Source organism: Nothoprocta perdicaria, unplaced genomic scaffold (assembly GCF_003342845.1).
Source record: "Nothoprocta perdicaria isolate Ctin4 unplaced genomic scaffold, notPer1 scaffold_48, whole genome shotgun sequence".
Classification (NCBI taxonomy): Eukaryota; Metazoa; Chordata; class Aves; order Tinamiformes; family Tinamidae; genus Nothoprocta; species Nothoprocta perdicaria.
The window spans coordinates 4,108,114-4,127,872 of record NW_020455732.1 but is presented as its reverse complement, the minus strand read 5'-3'; positions in this window follow the sequence as shown (position 1 = coordinate 4,127,872).

Below are 19,759 nucleotides of genomic sequence, written 5' to 3'. Positions count from 1 at the left end.
AAATTCACAATGAAATGGGGACACGCTCCTGTGTCTGCGAAATCCTCTAAGATTATTTCCCCTTCTAATGTGGAGTTTGGAGTTAATCATTGCTAGTTTTAGATATTTCCTGGAGAGTGAATCCATTAGCATATCCCTGTTTTTATTTTTTTCCTGAAATGGCTATTATTCCTGTAGGGGTCAAGAGTCTTGGGTGAATGACAGAGGCATAGAACAATCAGAGGACACAGTTGTTGTCTGCCCCAAGACAGCAGAGATATTTGTTCTTTTGAGTCCACAGAAAGAGCAAAATGAAGACGATGAGCCTGAGATTCACATGGCTGGATTTGAGTATCTATAGCAGATGTGCTGATACTTGGATATGTCACTCTGTGCTCTCTTTGTAGTCAATAGAAGCAAGGAAATGAAATCAATGGAGTTTGAGGTGCAAATTATCCTATCCTGGAGCAGATCAGAGGGCCCTGACTATGTTTCACTGGTTATCCAAGGAGTGCACACAACTAACTCACAAACAGGCACTTAATTTTCCTAAAACTGGCCCACACCAGGATAAGTGTGGACCAGAGATTTTGCTCTGCAGAAGAAACCCCTCCCTTAGCTGCATCACATACCTCATGTTAGTCAAAGCCTGGATTCAAACATCTCCCTGGTGTATCCTCATCACATCCCCCTGCAAGACAAGGAACTGAGTAAGGACTAAGATGGGAACTAATGCTGGCTGCTGTAAGAAGGGGTGGTGCTGGGATTCTGCCATATGACATGCCCATGGATTGTGCCGGATTCTTTAATAGCATACAGAAGGTGCTAATTCCCTCTAGAGGTGAAGCTCATCTCTCTATTTTTCCTCCTCTATCCTTAGCCTGCCCTCAGGCTTTAAGGAGAAGCCACCTGGCTGTACTCCTCTCTTGCACCTGCTTTCCCCTGGATTACATATCGGCCAGAGCAGAGACACAAGTAACTTAAGAATGTTCCCTAATGGAGACAGTGCTGCCCTTATCTTCTCACAGCAGAGGCAGACGGGTGTGTGAAACGTAACCCCCTGCTTGCCGCCAGCACGGGCTGGTCCTTCGTGCCTCTGTGGAACTGGGTGTCGGGCAGCCAGAAGGAGACTGCTGACAGACACAAGAGCCAAGGGCATCCTGATCTGGAGCTGTCTCCAGCTTTTAAAGGGCTAGGATCTGACAGCAGCACCCCGGGCTCGTATCGCAGAGTGGGTGGAAACTCCTCTTACTTTTGCTCCGAGCCACGTTCCAGCCCATGATCTCTCCTAGAGGACATCCAGACTGCTGCTGAGATAATTTGCTGTCCTTGCAGGGCCAGCTGCATGCAAACTCGGAGTACTTGTGGGCTTAGTATCTCACATACATTGGTCTGACTTGTAAACAGTGATCGAGGGAATTTCTGTCCATTGCGGAGCAATAATGTGTAGCTTGAACTGCCCATCTCCCATTATACCAACACTTTTTGATTAACTCGGAGACAGCGGTTACTTATAATCTGAAACCAGAGTGAAATCCAGAGATTTGTGTTTTCTGCTATTATACTCATTACATGTCCCTATATCTTGTCTATATCTAATTTTTTATAGATTTATTACATAAGAACCTCATTATCCATCATCAAAGGATGTGTGAAGACTTTTACAGATGTTCATTCCAATTTCCAACAAATCTAAAGACCCACTTGCAGAAAAAAGTGGTCTCAAGCTCACTGAAAGCAGTAGGAGAATCTCAATGGCTTAAAAGGGTTTTGAATCAAGTCTTAGGAAAATAAACTTGGTCTTTTCCAAGTGTATAACTGAAAAGGAAGTGAACTGCACTGAAGTGATGAATTCCGCTCCCCAGCTCTGCTTTTTCAGCTATGGTGTTGAACAGCAAAATTAAAGAAGAGCAGCTGAAGTGTGGGCTGCCTTTCATTTAAGAAACTATCACTATTGCCTGCATTTCCTAGGAGAAAGTCTTACCATGACTTGATTTACAGAGTGCCAGCTGAAAGCCTAGGAAGCCTGAGAAGCCACTTGTCTTCTCCTGAATTTGTGCACAGTCCGATGCCTCAGTATGTCTGACAGTAATCCGCCTGGATCCAGTGGAGTGGGAGAGGAGATATTATCCAAGAACAGCATCTGGCCATGGGTACTTGGAGGCTGGACCCTTCATGGGTGGTCAGGAATGGACATTGTGGGAAGTGCTCAGCACCATGGATAGAGTCCCCTCCCCTCCCCTCCCCTGAGGGGCCAAATGTTGGGATAACAGTGAGAACCAAGGTCCCAAATTGGTCCTGATCCTGGAAAGGTGCCCAGTCTGGGCAGTGAGGTTTGCTGGTGGTAGTGTCTCCTATCCTGAAACTCAACATACATCCAGGGTAGGAAATCACCTTTATTTCTTCATGAGTGCTTTCCTCTTGGACTTTGACAGAGTGAATAAACAGAAAGTCTGTGACTGCAAAAGGGATTTGAGAGGTTAAACTTGGAGCGGCTCGTATATTTAAGAGAAAGGATGAAACTTAGCCCTTAACTATCACTTCATTTTTGCTTATCCATCCTTACTGTCCCCATGCATTCATCCATTTATCCATTTATCCATCCATCCATCCATCCATCCATCCATCCATCCATCCATCCATCACCACACATCATCTAATGTTTTCTCTGTCTGTTTCTTGTCAACACATAAGTTTGTCTTTGCAAAAGCTGTTCTTAGTATATGATGTTGGCCATGGCCTCAGTCTTGATAGAGCGTTGTCTCTGTAATCTAACCAATACACAAATCCAGATTCTGCTTACTTGGACACACTTTACCAGCCTTTATACTCCTCTCTCTGTCTGATACTGTGCAAAACCATTCTTATTTCCACCTAATCTCTCCTATTCTGGGCCTTTTCTGCTCACACCACAAACTCAGTCCGTAGTATTGCAGAAAGAGACCTTGCTGCTACAGTGTGGCCTGTGCCCTCTTATACCAGAGCCACCCCATTTTATTCTTATACAGCTCACCAAAGAGCTCAAATAATTTTGCCTCCTTTGACTTCTTTCCTTCTGCCCACCCTCCTTTCCATACTTTTTTTTTTTTTTCTGACCTGGTGGATATTAGGGAAAGACAAGAGAAGGCAGAAACGTTTGGTGTCCCAACACACCAAAGTTCCTGGGAATCATACTGCTGACCTCAATACCAGATTTTTCCTATCAGTTTTGCTGTGAGCACAGTACTGGCAGCCCCAGTTCACTTGGAAGGAAGTTGCATTGCCAGCACCTGTCGAACACCAGCCCACTGCCGGTATATAATTTAATGGTCACTGTGGGGAGAAAGGTACAGGCTTCTCTCCACCCCCCCCTTTTTTTTTTTTTTTTTTCCTTTAACGGAACATTATCTAAACAAACGCACTCCAAAACTGCTGAAGCGCAGGCAAATAATGACACGGGAGCAGGAGCCAGGCATTAAAAATTCATGCCGGCGAATATTAAAACTTTTTACTTCATCATGTCAAGGCACCAAGCAAATGCAAACAAATGAGACCCACTGAGCGCTGCCTGCATGGGCCAAGACAGAGATGAGCCACTCACGCTGCTGGGGAGAGACCCGCATTGCGGTCTCTGTCTCTCCAGAGATGTCAGGCTCAGAGGGGGACGGGGGAGCCGGCAGAGTCATTAATTGCTCGGTGTCTCTAAATGAGCTCTGCAAAGTGACAAGCCTAAGGAAGGCAGCTCGATGCATGAGCAGTGGGGTGGGAGCGTCTTGCCTGGGAGCTGCCCCATCCCTTCCTGCATGCTGGGCTGTCAAGGCTCCTGAGCTGGGGTAACATCTAGGGGGACTCCGACCTCCTTGCTTCATTTTTGGTCCTGTCTTTTCTAATTAAGGTGCTGCCAGCCCCTGTCTGCTGCTTGCTGTGTTGTTGACAACAGGCTGGTTCGCCAGGAGCTGCAATGCGAGTCGGCAAACTCAAATCACGGAACACTCCCTGCAGCCCTGGAGAGTTCCAAAACCACAGGAATTGTTTGAATCCTGAATGTTTGAACCTCCTGGATGGACTTTTGCTGGTGAGGAAGAGGTATCCTGGAAGAGTAAGCACTAAACAACCACCCCTCTTTGGAGATTTGCCCCAGCAAATCCAAGGATTGGCGCTCTCGGTTGCTTACAGCTCATCTTATTTCCTAAGAGCCAAAGGTCTTTTCCCATGTCCCTTGGCAGCTGGTGGAAGGATGATCCTGCTCTGTACTGCTACTTTTCACTCCTACTGTTTAGGCAGAGTGGTGGTAGAACTTGAGGGGAACCTTTTTCAAGCCAAGAAGTGATTTTATCGGTCATGTTATTAAGGCAAGGCATGAGTCAGGCTGCGTAAAGTTGATGGAAAGACCTCTTCAATTAATCTGTTCCAGCATCATCTATCACTAATTAGGTAATTTTCCCTGTTATGCTGCACACACTTTTAATGCACCCTGTTTACTTAATGACTCCTGTGATCCCCTTAACACAATTACTGGTAATAAGCAACTGATGAAGAAAAGGATTAGACCAATAATCCCTTGCTGTGTGGAGTGTTATTGGAAGTGCACTGAGCATCACATTTTGATTTTTAATAGATAACTCCTCTAAGTAATTGATTAATCATAAACTCACAGACTGCAAGAAGTGGAGATAATTTTATGGCACCTAAAAAAAGAATGGATCCAGATGATGTAATAACTAGCAATCTAGCAGCAAATAAAGGAGGGGAATGTTTGATTAAACATTTAATATACTTTTATCGTCTTGAGTGTTATAGAATTACTTTCATGGCTTTATTGTGTGGGAAGAAACATCATAATAACAGACGAGGCAGGTGTTCAAGGAGCCAGATGTACCCTTCTGTAAGCAGGGTGAGGGGCTGGAAGGATGGGCTTAGAAGTGATTAGGAGGAATATTTTAAATCTCTATATCTAGTCCAGATAAGCTGTGGAAAAACAAAAACTGCAGCAGGACCTGGAGAATGCAGCTCCCCAGTGTAAGAGATATGTGAAACTTCTAGACTGGGTCCAGCTGAGGGCAACAAAGATGATGGAGGGACCAGAGCATCTATTGTATGAGGAAAAACTAAGTGAGCTGGGCCTGTTTAGCCTGTTTACCTAGTCAAAAATTTCCCAATACTGGATATTCGCCTTTAACATTGATGCATCACAACAAATCCCTCTGCATAGTTGGACTCAACAATATTGAAGGTCTTTTCCAACCATAGTAATTCTATGATTCTATTATCTTATATGTGTTCCACAAAAATCCAAAAGGCATTACGGAGTTATCTAATGATGGGTAGTTCTAAGAAAAGAGGAGTGCCACTATGAGCTTTGACACTGAAAACACCTTGCTACACATCAGTCCTTGTAACTGGTCATGGATATGCTCTAGCTCATATACATGAGTCTAAATCATTTAAAACCAGGCTGCACAAAGCATGGAAAAGTTGTGTTTGTCCAGCAGCGTGTCCCTCACCCCTTTCAACTTCTACTGAAGCTGCCTCAGATCACAAGTTTGCAGTGATCATGACTGGAGAGAGAAAGGAGTAGGGTTGGTTGAAGTGGTGATGGCAGAAATGAGGAGGCCGTAAGTCTATTTTTTCACTCTCGTTCTTTAGTTCTGTTAAACTCCATGCACAGGACAGAGCTATTCCAACCTGAGCTGGTTTAGAACTAAAATGTCTTGTCTACAGCTCACTACCGCCTCTCTTTTGGAGGGGAAATCAGGTGGGCTGCCAGAAGCAGTCAGTCCTAGGACAGTCCATGTGGGCATCATCTGTTTGTTTGTGAGCCCCTCATCCGTGTTCTATCTCAGATGGAAATGTAACCACCAGGTGATGATCTTTTGGAGAAACTTCCATGGGAAGAATATAATGTGAGTTTGGCTCTCTGCAAAGTTCATTTTAAGAGATGCCTGAAGGTGAGGGTTGTATTCTGTTTTTCTCTGTCTGTTGCAATTTTGGGACCCTAATTCAGCCCTAAACAGAAGCCAGAATCCAAAATAAAATCTGTGAAAATCTAAGTGCTCACTCTGAGGGGAACAGACAGAGAGACAATCTGAATCTGAGGAAGAAGTGTTAATGACAATGGTGTAGGGAAAGAGTATGAGTGACATGGATTACAGCACACATAATAGATAAATCAAGCAGCAGGAGGGGGTGTCTTCAGTGTCAGTTTATTTACCACTGTTTTCTCTGGGCACTGGCAGGCTAAGGAGGATGGAGTGGGCAAACAATATCATCTGGCTTGATGGGTGAGGCGTGGAGAGGTAAGGAACATCTCTCAGGCCTCTAGGCTGGAGGCAGCATGGCACAGGTATACCAAAAAGTCTCTACAGTGGAGAAGGTACCACTTTGGCACTGAGTGTCTATTCCCAGCCTTAACTATCTCCTTGGAGAAGGAAGCAGCCTGTACAGCAGGCAGCGAACTGAGGCAGGAGGGAGCTGATGGACTGGATGGACCGGGCACTGGATCTCCAGAAAGAATAAGCACTTATGCTAAATCTTGGGCACTTGGCACTTCTGGAAATCTCTTGCAGGGCTTGAAACTGGAGAGGTATGAAAACAGAGAGAGGGTGTTGTAGGGCAGTAGCTCACTCATTCACAAAGCCAAATGTTGGAGCAGAAGCTGATGGAGAGAAGGAGGGAGATCAAAATATATATTTTTCAACTTTGGGGCTTTTCCTCCAGAAGGAGGAGTTTAACCCTGGACACCAGTACAGATTAGGGGTGGACCTGCTAGAGAGCAGCACCGCAGAGAGGGGCCTGGGTGTCATGGTGGACGACAAGTTGACCATGAGGCAGCAGTGTGCCCTGGTGGCCAAGAAGGCCAACGGGATCCTGGGGTGCATTAAGAAAAGCGTCTCCAGCAGGTCGAGGGAAGTGATCATCCCCCTCTACTCAGCCCTGGTGAGGCCACATCTGGAGTACTGCGTCCAGTTCTGGGCTCCCCAGTACAAGAGGGATGTGGAGCTGCTGGAGAGAGTCCAGTGCAGGGCTAGGAGGATGATCAGGGGCCTGGAACATCTGCCATATGAGGAAAGGCTGAGAGAGCTGGGTCTGTTCAGCCTGGAGAAGAGGAGACTGAGGGGGGACCTGATCAGTGTGTATAAATACCTCAAGGGAGGCAGTGAGGAGGAGGGGGGTGGCCTCTTTTCAGTGGTGGACAGTGATAGGACTAGAGGAAATGGCTTCAAACTGAAGCATCGGAAGTTCCACAGGAACTTAAGGAAGCATTTCTTCACTGTGAGGGTGACCAAGCACTGGAACAGGCTGCCCAGAGAGGTTGTGGAGTCTCCTTCTATGGAGATCTTTAAAACCCGCTTGGATGCAGCCCTGTGCCACGTGCTCTAGGTGACCCTGCGTGAGCAGGGGGGTTGGACTCGATGACCTCTGAGGTCCCTTCCAACCTTCGGCATTCTATGATTCTATGATTCTATGATTCTATGATTCTATGAACTATGCATGCCCTCATTTCCACATCTGCAGTATTTTAGAAGACCAGATAGAATCATAGAATCATAGAATCATAGAATGCCAAAAGTTGGAAGGGACCTCAGAGGTCATCGAGTCCAACCCCCCTGCTCATGCAGGGTCACCTAGAGCACGTGGCATAGGGCTGCATAGATGTGAACAAGTTTCAGTGAGAAGGCCACATAGCTCAGATGTTTCAGCACTTTTTTGAAACACTTTGGCCAGCCTTTGAGACCAATGCACCAGAAGAAAATTAAGTTTTTAAGGTTAAAGGAAACAGATGTCTATGAGGTATGGTATGTCTGTCTGCAGAAGGTCACAGTGATATACCCCTTGACCTACTGATGCCTGGAGTCTGAACTTAAAATGAAATAATTAAACCCCAAGCTTGTGGTTTCAGAATAGTCTTTATTTGATCAATGTCAGTTTGGTTTTTTTATCTGTCCTCCTCCCACCCTTCTCCTCAACACTGGAGCACTGGCTGGTTTAGCTGGCCCCTTTCCAAAAGCCCCTCATCAAGGCTGAACATCCTGAGCAGGAGGCTTTTAATGGCCTCTCATCAAATAAAGCAAGAAGTCAATGTAGCTCTGTTGGCCATGATTCAATCTCTACAGAGGAGATGTTAAAACATGCCAGTCTTGGTTGCAGCTCATACTCAGGATTCTCAAGTTAATCTTAGGATATCTGCTAGGAAGTAGCTGTATTTTATCCATATGTACCCCTTGACCAACTGCCTAAACTTCCTGGGACAAATAACTCCAAGCTCTTTTCCTTGAGTTGATGATTTTTGAATCTTGGGATACTTTGCTGAGGAGCTCCCTTAACAGGATATCTGTCAGAAGGTTTGCAAGTCAGGCAGAATATCTTCATCCTCTGACAGGCAAACCATTGCTTAATGCCTCCTAGATTTTTCAAAGCAAGAAAAAGTTATGAAAAGAAGATCCAGCTGATAATAATAATCATAAAGGGATTCCATAATCTTTCCATAATGGGAACATGAATGACTACAAAGATACTGTTCTCTTTGGAAGATTAACAGATCATTGGAGATCTTTATGGGATGCCCATAGCCATGGTCTCAATTTTATGCCTTAGTAGAGCTCAAGGAAAACACATTTTCCATCCTCCCAGTGACTGATCTCTCTGGGTTGCATGAATATGAGGTTGCCCTAAGGGGCTGTGCATGCTCAGAATATCCTCTTTCCTGGATTTTGAAGCTGAGGTGGAGATAGCAACAATAGGAGATCTCCTGGGAAAGTGTTACCTGGAAAGCAGACTCAAAGCCACACTGAAGCAATGTGTGGAAGAGACTTCTGCAGTGCTTGGGACCTCTTGACCCAGACTGTCTCTTCCTGGAGACCTCATCACACTGTTGGTAGTAGGGACTCTGTGTGCTCCGTAAGGACCAGAGTGAATCAAACTCCCCTAAACAGAGAGGTAACAAGCTATAAGAGTGGCCGCAATTCCTGTCTTACCATACCTTCCAAGAGGGTCTCAGCTCCCTACCTCAGCTTGGATGGGGAAGGTCTCTGTAACCTTAGAAACAATGACAGTTATGGTTCAGGTTCCAAGGTTTTGCTATTTTCTGGTTATTTTTATTATCAGACCTCACAGGTCAGAACACAGCCCTATCCTTAGCTGAGGATGAGGGAGGGACTGGGCAGGGGTTGTAGCATTCTCATGCTTTCCAGGCTCCTCAACAGCAGTGGGAACTCTCATTTCTTTTTAGAGATTCCCTTCCCTCCATACCATCATTTTCCCTGTGCACACCCCTGTTATACATTACTTGCCGATGTTTGCCTTTTCCTGTCATTGGGAACCAAGCAAATCAATACAGTCCTTTTGTAGAATTAAAAACAAAGGAGGACTTTCTTTTAATGTCCCATTAAAGACAAAGACAACACTGCTGTCTGGTTGCCTTTTTATTATTATTATTGTTGTTTTTATTATTATTATTATTATTATTATTATTATTAAATATTTTTTCTTTTTGGTTGACTGCGAGGAAGCTTTTGGAATGAAGAGGGATTTCAATAATTACCTGCTGATTCTGCCCCCGATACGGTACCCTATCCCCAAAGCACAGGCCTTGCACGCCTGCCCTTCATCTGAAACTCCAAGGGAAGCAGTTTAACATGAAGCCACATTGATATTCAAATAGATTATCATGCAGGCAAATGGAGGTAGCATTCCAGCCAGCAGCGTGAGAAAGAGCAACTAATGGATTAGTATTTATGGTCGAGTATAATCCACGTTTTAGGATACTGCATCTGGAAGGGACATATTTTTAACTATTTTTTTTTCCATCTCTTCCCCCACCCATATCCCCACTTCACCCATTCTGTTTCTCCTTCTCCACATCTCCCTCCTCCTCTCTGGACAGTATACAGCAGCCTTCTGGCACCGCTGAGCTTGGCAAAATTGATGACAGGACTTTAGGATCCATTAGAAAAAACAAATTCTTAAACAGTGTCTTCTAAAATCAATCACTTTTACCTTTAGTGGGATTTATCGCTGGCCCTGCCTGCCCATTTTTTGAGAAGATTCATGTCTCTCCAGAAAGAGAAAGGACCAAGTGGCTGAGCCCAAGAATGGAAACGCTCCCCACCATGGAGATGCTTGCAGGTGTGGGCAAGAGGAGAGGTCCAGGATATGGTGAGGGCCCTAGAGAAAGCTCTGCTCCGTTTCAGGCATCCTTATGGAGATGTGGCACATACCACACTGGGCCCAAGATCTGGAGACACCATGAGTGGGAGGAGAAGAGCTGTAAAGGTAACTGGACAAATAACTGTGCATGGCAGAGTCAACATTAGGAGTGTTTCTCTCAACCTAAGGGTTTCCTGCATCAATTTCTGCTTGCTCCAAAGCTCTTTTTTTTTTTTTTTTTTTTTTTTTTTTTTGGCACCCAACGTGAAATTTGCTGATGCCTTCAAGGGGTGCACAGCATGACAAGCCTGCAGGGAGAAAAGAACTTCCACTGGAAGTTCTGGAAATCACAGAATCACTGAATATCACAGAACATTCAAGGTTGGAAGGGACCTCTAGAGATCATCTAGTCCAACCTTCCCACTCAAGCAGGCACACATAGAGCGTGTGGCACAGGGTGACATCCAGGCAGGTTTTGAAGACCTCCAGAAATCCGATGGGTGAAGTGACCATGCAGCCACATTACATTGAGGCAATTGAGCCCGTATGACAAACATTTTCTCCAGTCTCCTTTCAGCTAAATAGTGCGAAAGGGTGGGGAGTTCACCTCCCTGAGGAGGGTCTTCCTGGCGATCCTCTAATGGCTTTTCTCCCTTGACTCTTTTCTTGAGTGCTCAGAAAAGCAGTGGTAATGTGTGTCTCTTCAGTGCCTTTTATTTTGTAAAATATGTAAAGTTTGCAAAAAGTATGACCTATATTTGCAAATTTTAAGGGGCTAAGCTGGCTCTAGGATTTTTTGGTTGATTCTCTCTTGTAGGATATAGGAGAAATGATCTGTAAAATACCCGGGCAGCTTTTTCCCTGGAGAGTCTTGCCTCTAAGTGCCTAACCTGAGCTTGCACAGGCCAGGGCAGAATCCAGGATGTTTCATATGGTCTTTTCTCCTTACCTTCATATAGACCAGTCTGACACAGGCAGGCTGAGCTTGTTAGGTGACTTAGAAACAGAGGAGGTGGCAGAAGCATAAACAGTGAAGAAGAGGGGATAGTGTTGTGAGAGGTGAGTCAGAGCTTTCTCAGACCAGCATCTCTGAGCATCTTCCTTGTCCTGGCTTCAGAATGGGAAGGGATGGTGCCAGAACATTAGTAAATTCAGAGAGGAGCTCATAATTCCTATCGATTCTCAACCAGCCAGCGCGAGGTGTATAAAAATGCTTGTTCTATCATTTAGAAAAATGGCAATGTTATGATAGAATTGATTGATTTTCCTCTTTAGGAATATTCATAAACACTGGTTCCAAGAACTGATAAATCTCCCTTCCCCTGTGCAGAGTAAATCACTCCCCAACGCTTCCCAGAGCGCTGGGGGCAAGAGAGGTTGTTATTTCTAATTCCCTTCAAAGGAGCCATGGATAAGGGAGAGTCCTAAGGTCTGGGGATCCAGGTAACCCAGAGCTGCCATATCCTTTTTACAGGAGCTTTGTTAGACCCATTGCTCACATTGCATCCACAGCTGGGGAAAGCTGGTGCGGAGAGGGTCGAGACCTCACTCTTGGCACCCAGCTGGGAAGTACCTCTTGCTCACACCTAATTAGCTGCACGCCTCTTCATTTTGGCTGCATTTCCATCTCACCACATGCACGGCAATATGCAGCACCAGCCAGGATGTAAATCTTCGGCCACACCAGGATGAACCTGCCCCTGGGAGTCTTGCAGATGAATCTGGGCAAAACTGGACTCATAGGTTGAGCTCAGGCTGAAGATGGACAGCTGTCCTTCTCCATAGCCCTATGAGGCAGTTGTCCCAGTCCGAAGCCTTTCTGAGGTGGAAAAAATGATACCTTCCCGGTGGAGGTATCATCTTATTATTCTTTTTAAGGGATAGTTGTCCAGGAGATCCCCCAGAAGATCCCAACTCAACACATAAAATACCTGGTGCTCCTGGAATAAGTCTGAGGAGATAAATGAGATGTCACCACCTCTTTCTGCAATGCTGGCCTGCTATGGTTAAGGGATGCTTTTCTTCTCATTCTCCCAATGGATGAGTGATGGCATGGGCCAGTGAGCTGATGTTCTCGTCCTGCTGTTTTCAGGTTGCATCTGCCTCCAGCACCCGTGGACACAATTGTTCTGTGCACAGACAGCTCTGGCAGGATGACAGCGAAACCTGTGCTCAAATGAGTCACGGTGCTGGAGTTACTTCTCACTTATGTGGTCTAGTGACCACATTGCCAATTGCCAAGGCAAGAAGCTCATTTGCCCTGAAGGAAGCACCACAAAGCAGGGTTCTCATGAAAGAAAGAAAAGAAAAAGAAATGGGTAAAATGAAATCATCCTGCATTTATTTCATAGAGGTGAGTATTTGAGGAAGTAACAGCTTTTATAAGGCTAAGTGATATGATTAGAAAAAATAGGAACATATTCAGGTTCATGAAGTTTCCCCCTCTTGCTTATAACATTTAGCTCTTTTTGGCTGTGGTCACATCATTAGATTACTTGTATAAATTACTAGAATTGCAAAAGGAGTAAAAGTAAATACATTCCCACTTGTCCAGGTTACTATAAGCATCTAATGCAAGGGGTGACTCTGAAAATGTGGATCTTCAGCAGTAGGCAAGATATTTGGATATCCAAAGAGAAGTATTTTTTTCCCCCATCGGGTTACAGATAGGGCTAAAAGGAAAAGAAAAAAAAAGAGAGAGAGAAAGAAAATACATGCAGGTCCTGGTAAAAAATATTGGCAATTTTTATTACCTTTTAGATTTTACTTCTGCAGTAATCTATTTTAATGAGGTCAGCTCGCCTGGCACCAGGTATCCTGCCTAAGTGGAGGAGTTTAATGTCAGGATCATTGGGGAAGAGGATCATAGAAGGGGAGGGGGCTGGCTATCTGAGACACAGGGGCCCTATATCAAGCAAACTTACGGCATAAAAATTGACTCGGTTTGCACATTTTTAACTGTATTTGAAATCGACAAAAAGTGTAATTATAAAAAGGGATATATCTGCTGGGATAGGTGGGGAATTTGATGAAGCCACTTTGAAAGCGCTGGCTTTTCTATAGGGAAAAAAATATGCTTATTAGAGCACAGAGGAGATTTATTAGATTATATGATTATTTATTAAAATATATGTTGTGGAGAAGGAACTATATTATCTATATATTTCCTGTATTATAGCTATAGGTAGTCAATATTAATATCACTGCAATTTAAGGCTAGATTTTAGAGAGCCAATTTTAACTGCGGTGTTCCTATCCTTTAAGGAGTACTTGTATATGTTATAGTCAAAGACAGGAACATAACAGAATCTTCCCTCTGCATCTGCAAAACTCTGAATATACAAAAAAAAAAAAAAAAAAAAAAAAAAAAAAAAAAGATCTTTCATGGTGGAGAGGAGACAGGAATTGGGGCTGAATGTAGAGGTTTGCTACAAGGTCTGCTGGGCTCAGAGACTCTCTCCAAGAGAGAAGAAGGTATTGTATACAGGCACACAAAGAAGTATTTACTCCTTTTATTCTAGAGCATTTGCTAACAATTTAGGACCATTGCAGATGTTGTATATCAGGTGCTATATGCCTGGGGACAAGGACAAGTGAGGGGGATGGACAGACATAATATCTGATTGGGAAGTTGATAGAGATCTGAAGCGATGATGGTCAAATGGCTGGTGGGAGATTTGAGGACAGATATGCATGGGAGATAGATTTGGACAGATATTATCTGTCTCAGATAGACATCAATATATCTATTATAGCTTAGCACTCATTGCTTTGCCATTGGTGGATGTCTGGCTTGTTTTATGTTTTACATTTTGCATACATAAACATTTTACCTGAGCGCACACATATACAGAGGAAAGCAAGAGCATCAGATGTGCAAAAGGCAGATGCTGCTGATCTATGCATTTAACCGTTCTCCTGCTTGCTCTGCTCCCCGTTGCACTTTGCTGTTAACCCAGCTTAGATATCCATAAAACTCTTTCAGGTTTGCACTGGTAAAGAGGTGCCCTGAGCCTGAGAAACTGGATGTGAAAAGGTGGGATCAGTCTGTTCAGCAGTACCTTGTCCAAAACTCATGCTAGTGCCAGTTCTTGCTGTTACATATCTACAGTGTCCAAGTAACAGACCCCTGGAGATTTTTTTTTTCCCAACAAAATGCTTAACTTGCTGTTTCTGTCACCATTGTCTCCCGCGCTGACTTCTCCCACCCCTTGCTCCTATGTATGTGGGATTCCCAGCGGTCTTGGCTGTTTATTGCCAGTGGAATGTCATGTCTGACGAACCTCATAGCCTTCTATGATGGGGTGACAGGCTGGCTGGACGAGGGGAGAGCCGTGGATGTTGTCTACCTTGACTTCAGCAAGGCTTTTGACACTGTCTCCCATAACAGCCTCATACGGAAGCTCCGGGACAGTGGACTAGACGAGTGCACGGTGCGGTGGATCAAGGGCTGGCTGGATGGCAGAGCTCAGAGGGTGGTGATAAATGGGGCCGAGTCCAGTTGGAGGCCTGTGGCCAGTGGTGTCCCCCAGGGGTCAGTACTGGGCCCAGTGCTGTTCAACTTGTTTATCAATGACCTGGACGAGGGCATGGAATGCACCCTGAGCAAGTTTGCAGATGACACCAAGCTGGGTGGAGTGGCCGACACTCCGGAGGGCTGTGCTGCCATCCAGAGGGACCTGGACAGGCTGGAGAGTTGGGCAGAGAGGAACCTCATGAGGTTCAATAAGGACAAGTGCAGGGTCCTGCACCTGGGGAGGAATAACCCCAGGCACCAGTACAGATTAGGGGTCGACCTGCTGGAAAGCACCTCCACGGAGAGGGACCTGGGAGTCCTGGTTGACACTAAGTTAACCGTGAGTCAGCAGTGTGCCCTTGTGGCCAAGAAGGCCAATGGGATCCTGGCCTGCATCAGGAGGAGCGTTGCCAGCAGGTCAAGGGAGGTGATTCTGCCCCTYWRMWYRKCYMYSGTSAGGCCGCACCTGGAGTACTGTGTTCAGTTCTGGGCATCCCAGTATAGGAGGGACATGGAGCTTCTTGAGAGGGTCCAGAGAAGGGCAACCAGGATGATTAAGGGAATGGAACATCTCTCGTATGAAGAGAGGCTGAGTGAGCTGGGCCTGTTTTCTCTGGAGAAGAGACGGCTCAGAGGGGATATGATTAATATGTATAAGCTCAGGAAGGGAGAATGCAGGGAGGAAGGGGACAAGCTGTTCTCACTGGTGGCCAGCGACAGGACGAGGGGTAATGGCCACAAGCTGAAGCATAAGAAGTTCCGTCTCCAGGTGAGGAGCAACTTCTTTACTGTTAGGGTGACAGAGCAGTGGAACAGGCTGCCCAGGGAGGTTGTGGAGTCTCCTACTCTGGAGGTCTTCAAAACCCGCCTGGATGCCGCCCTGTGCCACATGCTGTAGGTGTGCCTGCTTGAGCAGGAAGGTTGGACTAGATGATCTGTAGAGGTCCCTTCCAACCTTAAATATTCTGTGAATCTGTGAATCTGTGAATCTGTTAATCAATTACATAGTGAAACCCTTTGGGATGGTTTCTTCCTCTTCCTCTGTTTTATTCCTTTCTCCTTCCTCTATCTCATGCCTTGAGAAGAGCTCTCCTCACCTCAGCCAGCCCTTAGCAAGCCCCCCCACACTGCCTCCCTCCCCACCTTCCTCCAGCTCTGGTGAGCCCGGCCAATTCATCACCCTGTCAGACCTGTGTGACGGCCCTTCATAAATGCACCACAATGAGCCGAAATAAGCAACAGAGCAGCCCTCAGCCCAGCCAATTTAGCAAAGCAGGCAACATCTGAGAGGCTGAGCCCCAGCATGCCGCAGATTGAAATTGGGAAATTGGTTCTACTCCTCTTCGGTAGTGTGGATTTTTTTCCTTTCTTTTTAAAAATGCACCTATATTCTCTCTGCCTGCATAGATATATATTTAAGGTAATATGCTCCCACTTAAATCTCTAGCATTTATTGCACATGGACACTGTGGCCCAGTTGCGTGCTCTCTCTCTCACTCTCTCTCTTCCCTGAGCTCTTGTAGATTATGAGAGGGTTTTATTGGTAAACTTGCTTAGTCTGCAGAAACGTGCTGGCTTCAGCAGATTGAGTCTGTAAGCAGGGCTGGACTCCCCCCACGCCAGCCGTCTCAGGTGGCAGAGGAGCATGTGGCTTGGCTCCTCCAGCATGCTGTGCTAGAAGATATGCAGTCACGCAAGGTCTATTCATCCAACGTGGCTTAAGTTTTGTAGGAGCAGCCCAAAGGTTGCAAGCATTTATTCCTGCTAGGATGGGATATATATGGAGGGTGCATGTCTGTCTTTAAGGCAGCACCGTGGGACAAGAAGCCTACAAAGGTCATTGTTTTGGATGAACCATGCTGGAGATCTTGACGTGGTTATGATGGGATATCTGTCACAGCCAAGAGAGGTGCATGGGGTGGTTTCATCTGACTAATGTAGATGTCTACAGTGGAGGTGTCTACCCAACCTTGTGTTGAGATCGCTCTTTAGCCATCGGGCAAGGAGTCTAAGGTCATGTCATTCTAAAGACAGGCAGATGTACATTTTGCAAAGAGTGGTTGCACCTTTCCCCAAGGCTAAATCTGGACTGGAGAAGGTGTGTTGGGAGCAGCTTCCCATGGCCTCTTTCAAAAGAAGAACTGTGAGATTCTGCATCAAGTTAGAAGGTGTGTTATAACAAACAGAGAAACAGAGGTAGTACTTCAGATATAGCACATAGCTAAGCCTTTCTTACTCGTTAGGGGTTGCTTTGGGTGCTAAAGATTCACAAGTATTTAAAAAATGAGGGAATAAAGCCTGTGAGGAGCTATGAAATACAAGAGCGCCTCTGGTTCAGGAAGTATGCAAGGTATATATTTTGAAAGCCAGATATTCTGAGGAGTTTTCACTAGGATTGTCTTGTCCTTATGCTCTCTGTGAGGCCCTGCTGGGAGATAAATTTTTTCTCTCACCTCAAGTGACTCGTCTTATGAGATAAGTGAATGCCATGAGATACTTAAGGTCACCTGAAAGGAGGCTACTCTTACTAATTCTAATGCTGAAACTCATGGCAAGCAGGCATGTCCACATTTCTAGCACTCAGAATAATGTTGGGTGACTGCTTGTCGGCTAGATCAGGTACAAAACGTCACTGGTCTGTATCTAGAAACAGATAATGTCTTCTATATATCCAGCTCTCCTTCTAGGGACCTAGAACAAAACCATTAACTTTGTAAGCCAACATGTGGGGCAGGCCTCCCTGGTAGAAATCAACAGGAGCACTGACTTTGGTTCCACAGGGGCCTTGCTGACATCTCCATACAGATTCCCAGCCATTCAACAGTCTGTTTGTGGCATGGGTGATTTTCAGGGTATGCAATGATCTGGCTCGTTTGCTACCAAACCAGTGTCACGCAAGGAAGTTCCTCACCAAAACTGACCTCTCAGCAGAATGTACTTCATTCACCTCTTGCCATTTGAGCCATTAGATTACCAGCTTCCCTGAGACCCCAGCCTCTCCTTGGCTATCATTCATCCCAGCAAATTGTTAAGAGGCAGATAATTAATTGTTGAGAGTCACTAAAAAAAATGATCATTCTTTTCAGAAAATTACCACGATGTTCTGCAGAAATGTTAACACTCGCAGCCATAAAATGAATGGTGCGCTACAGAACCAGCTGCCAGAAGGGCCATGAGTTATAATACCACAACCGGATGTAAAGAGGCAGAACTTCAGATATTTCTGAGGAGAAAAAAATGTATATTCATTGTCTAGCAGTTACATTTCTTTTTTTTTTTTTTTTGGCCCCAAATCCACAATAGACTATTATTGACTGAACCAGGAATAAGAACTGCTTGCTGACATGAAGATAGTCTTAATATTTATTTTCCATCTGATTGCTGGGATTTTTGTCCAAACATTTGGAAAGGATAACTTGGAAAGACACAGCTATACTGAACAGCCTAGCTGAAGCTGTATTCTACTGCCTCCCGGAGATAAATAGTTAAATAAATAAGTGTTTAAGATCAGAATATAAACAAACTGTCAGAGCTACCAGGTCTTTGCATGTTTTACAACCAGTGCCCAACTGAAGTGGCTAGGACATGTGACCTAATTATATTATTATATATCGTAATATTCCTGGTAGATCCTGATCTGGTAGATCCCCAAATGCCTAGTGACTTTGCATCCAGAAGATTTCTCATCATTCACCACACTAAAGCTGCTTATTCAAGAACCTGGCTGAAACAGTCAGGTGTAAAGAAGGGCACACAGTGTTTTTGGAAGGCATTCCTCTCATCCTTTTGCTAGATAAGACCTGACACTTTTATTGATTTCCATTTGTTATGGACTGGCATTTGCATTACTTTCTGTTATTCTACAAATGGAGTAAGGAGATGACTCAGGTCATAGCTGGTTTCCCAAATATGAGTTGTTTATTGATCAAGAAATGTGAGGTTTCCAAATAGTTAGCCCTTGGGTATCTCCTTCAAGATTTTGTGTCAGTGACTTCACCCCCTAGCAATGGTATGGGTTTCCTTGATGTCCAACCATTTGTCTGCAGGGAAATCTGCAAGTGATAATCATCTTTTCCTTTTGCTGCTGGTCAAAGTTTTGTTTTCCCTGTTTTTCACAAAAACAGTGCTGAATCCATCTCCTGGCAGCAGATCTAGAGCAAAAGAAAATGAACTATCTAATGCCCCTCTTGCAATACGAGTCCAAGATCCAAAATATCATTGTCATATGCCAAGGAAAGCCAGAATTTGCTGTTGCTTAGATAAAACTTGCTGAATTGAGGTGGAAATTGTACATTTATGCCTAGGGTAAGAAAAGTGCAGAGAGCAGCAAAATTTTTGGTTTAGAAGGGCACTTCTAAATAAGTGTTTATCATCTGGCTTGTGCCAGTACTGGCCTATTTGCTTCGCCCATAAATGGACCTCCTTTCTGTCAATGTGGATGCACCATGTGGAAATGCTTGACTGTGAAGGATACTGGTGGAGCACTTGGTCAAGGTGCTGAGTTCAGAGATGAGCAGTAAGGATGATCACAGAGCTACAGTGAAGCTGAAGCTGAAAATGAGGGCTTTTTTCATAGCTAGGAGAAGAAAAAATACCCTTACATCACAAAACAAGCCAGGAAAGAGAGAGGCAGGTTAAGAAGAGGAGATTTTAAGCTGCAGAAAAGTAGTTTCAAGCTAGACATTAGGGAAAAGCACCTAGCAGGAGAGGGAACCAGTGTCTTGGAAGGAAGGAGATATCAAACACTGGAAGAGTTCAACACCAAGTTAGTTAAAACACCTATTGATAGCAACATATACAAGACCAAGTTAGTTAGAACACCTATTAAGAGTAATATAGGTCTTGCTGATCCTACCTTGAGGGGAAGGAATGATTTACATCCCAGACCTATTTTCCAGGGATTATGAGCTCTTTTTGTAGAAACTCAACTAGACAGTAGCCATCACACATTCAGATCTCTGGTTGCTACTGATCAAAGCCAGATGCAGAGCATTGACTGAAAATGTACTTACTCAGTGGCTGATCATCCCTTAGGCTTTAATGAGCTGTCTGCTAGGAGGAAAGGTGTTCTACAATACTGAATTGTAGATTCTACAATACTGAATTGTAGATTCTGGAATTTGAGGTCATCTCTCCCAT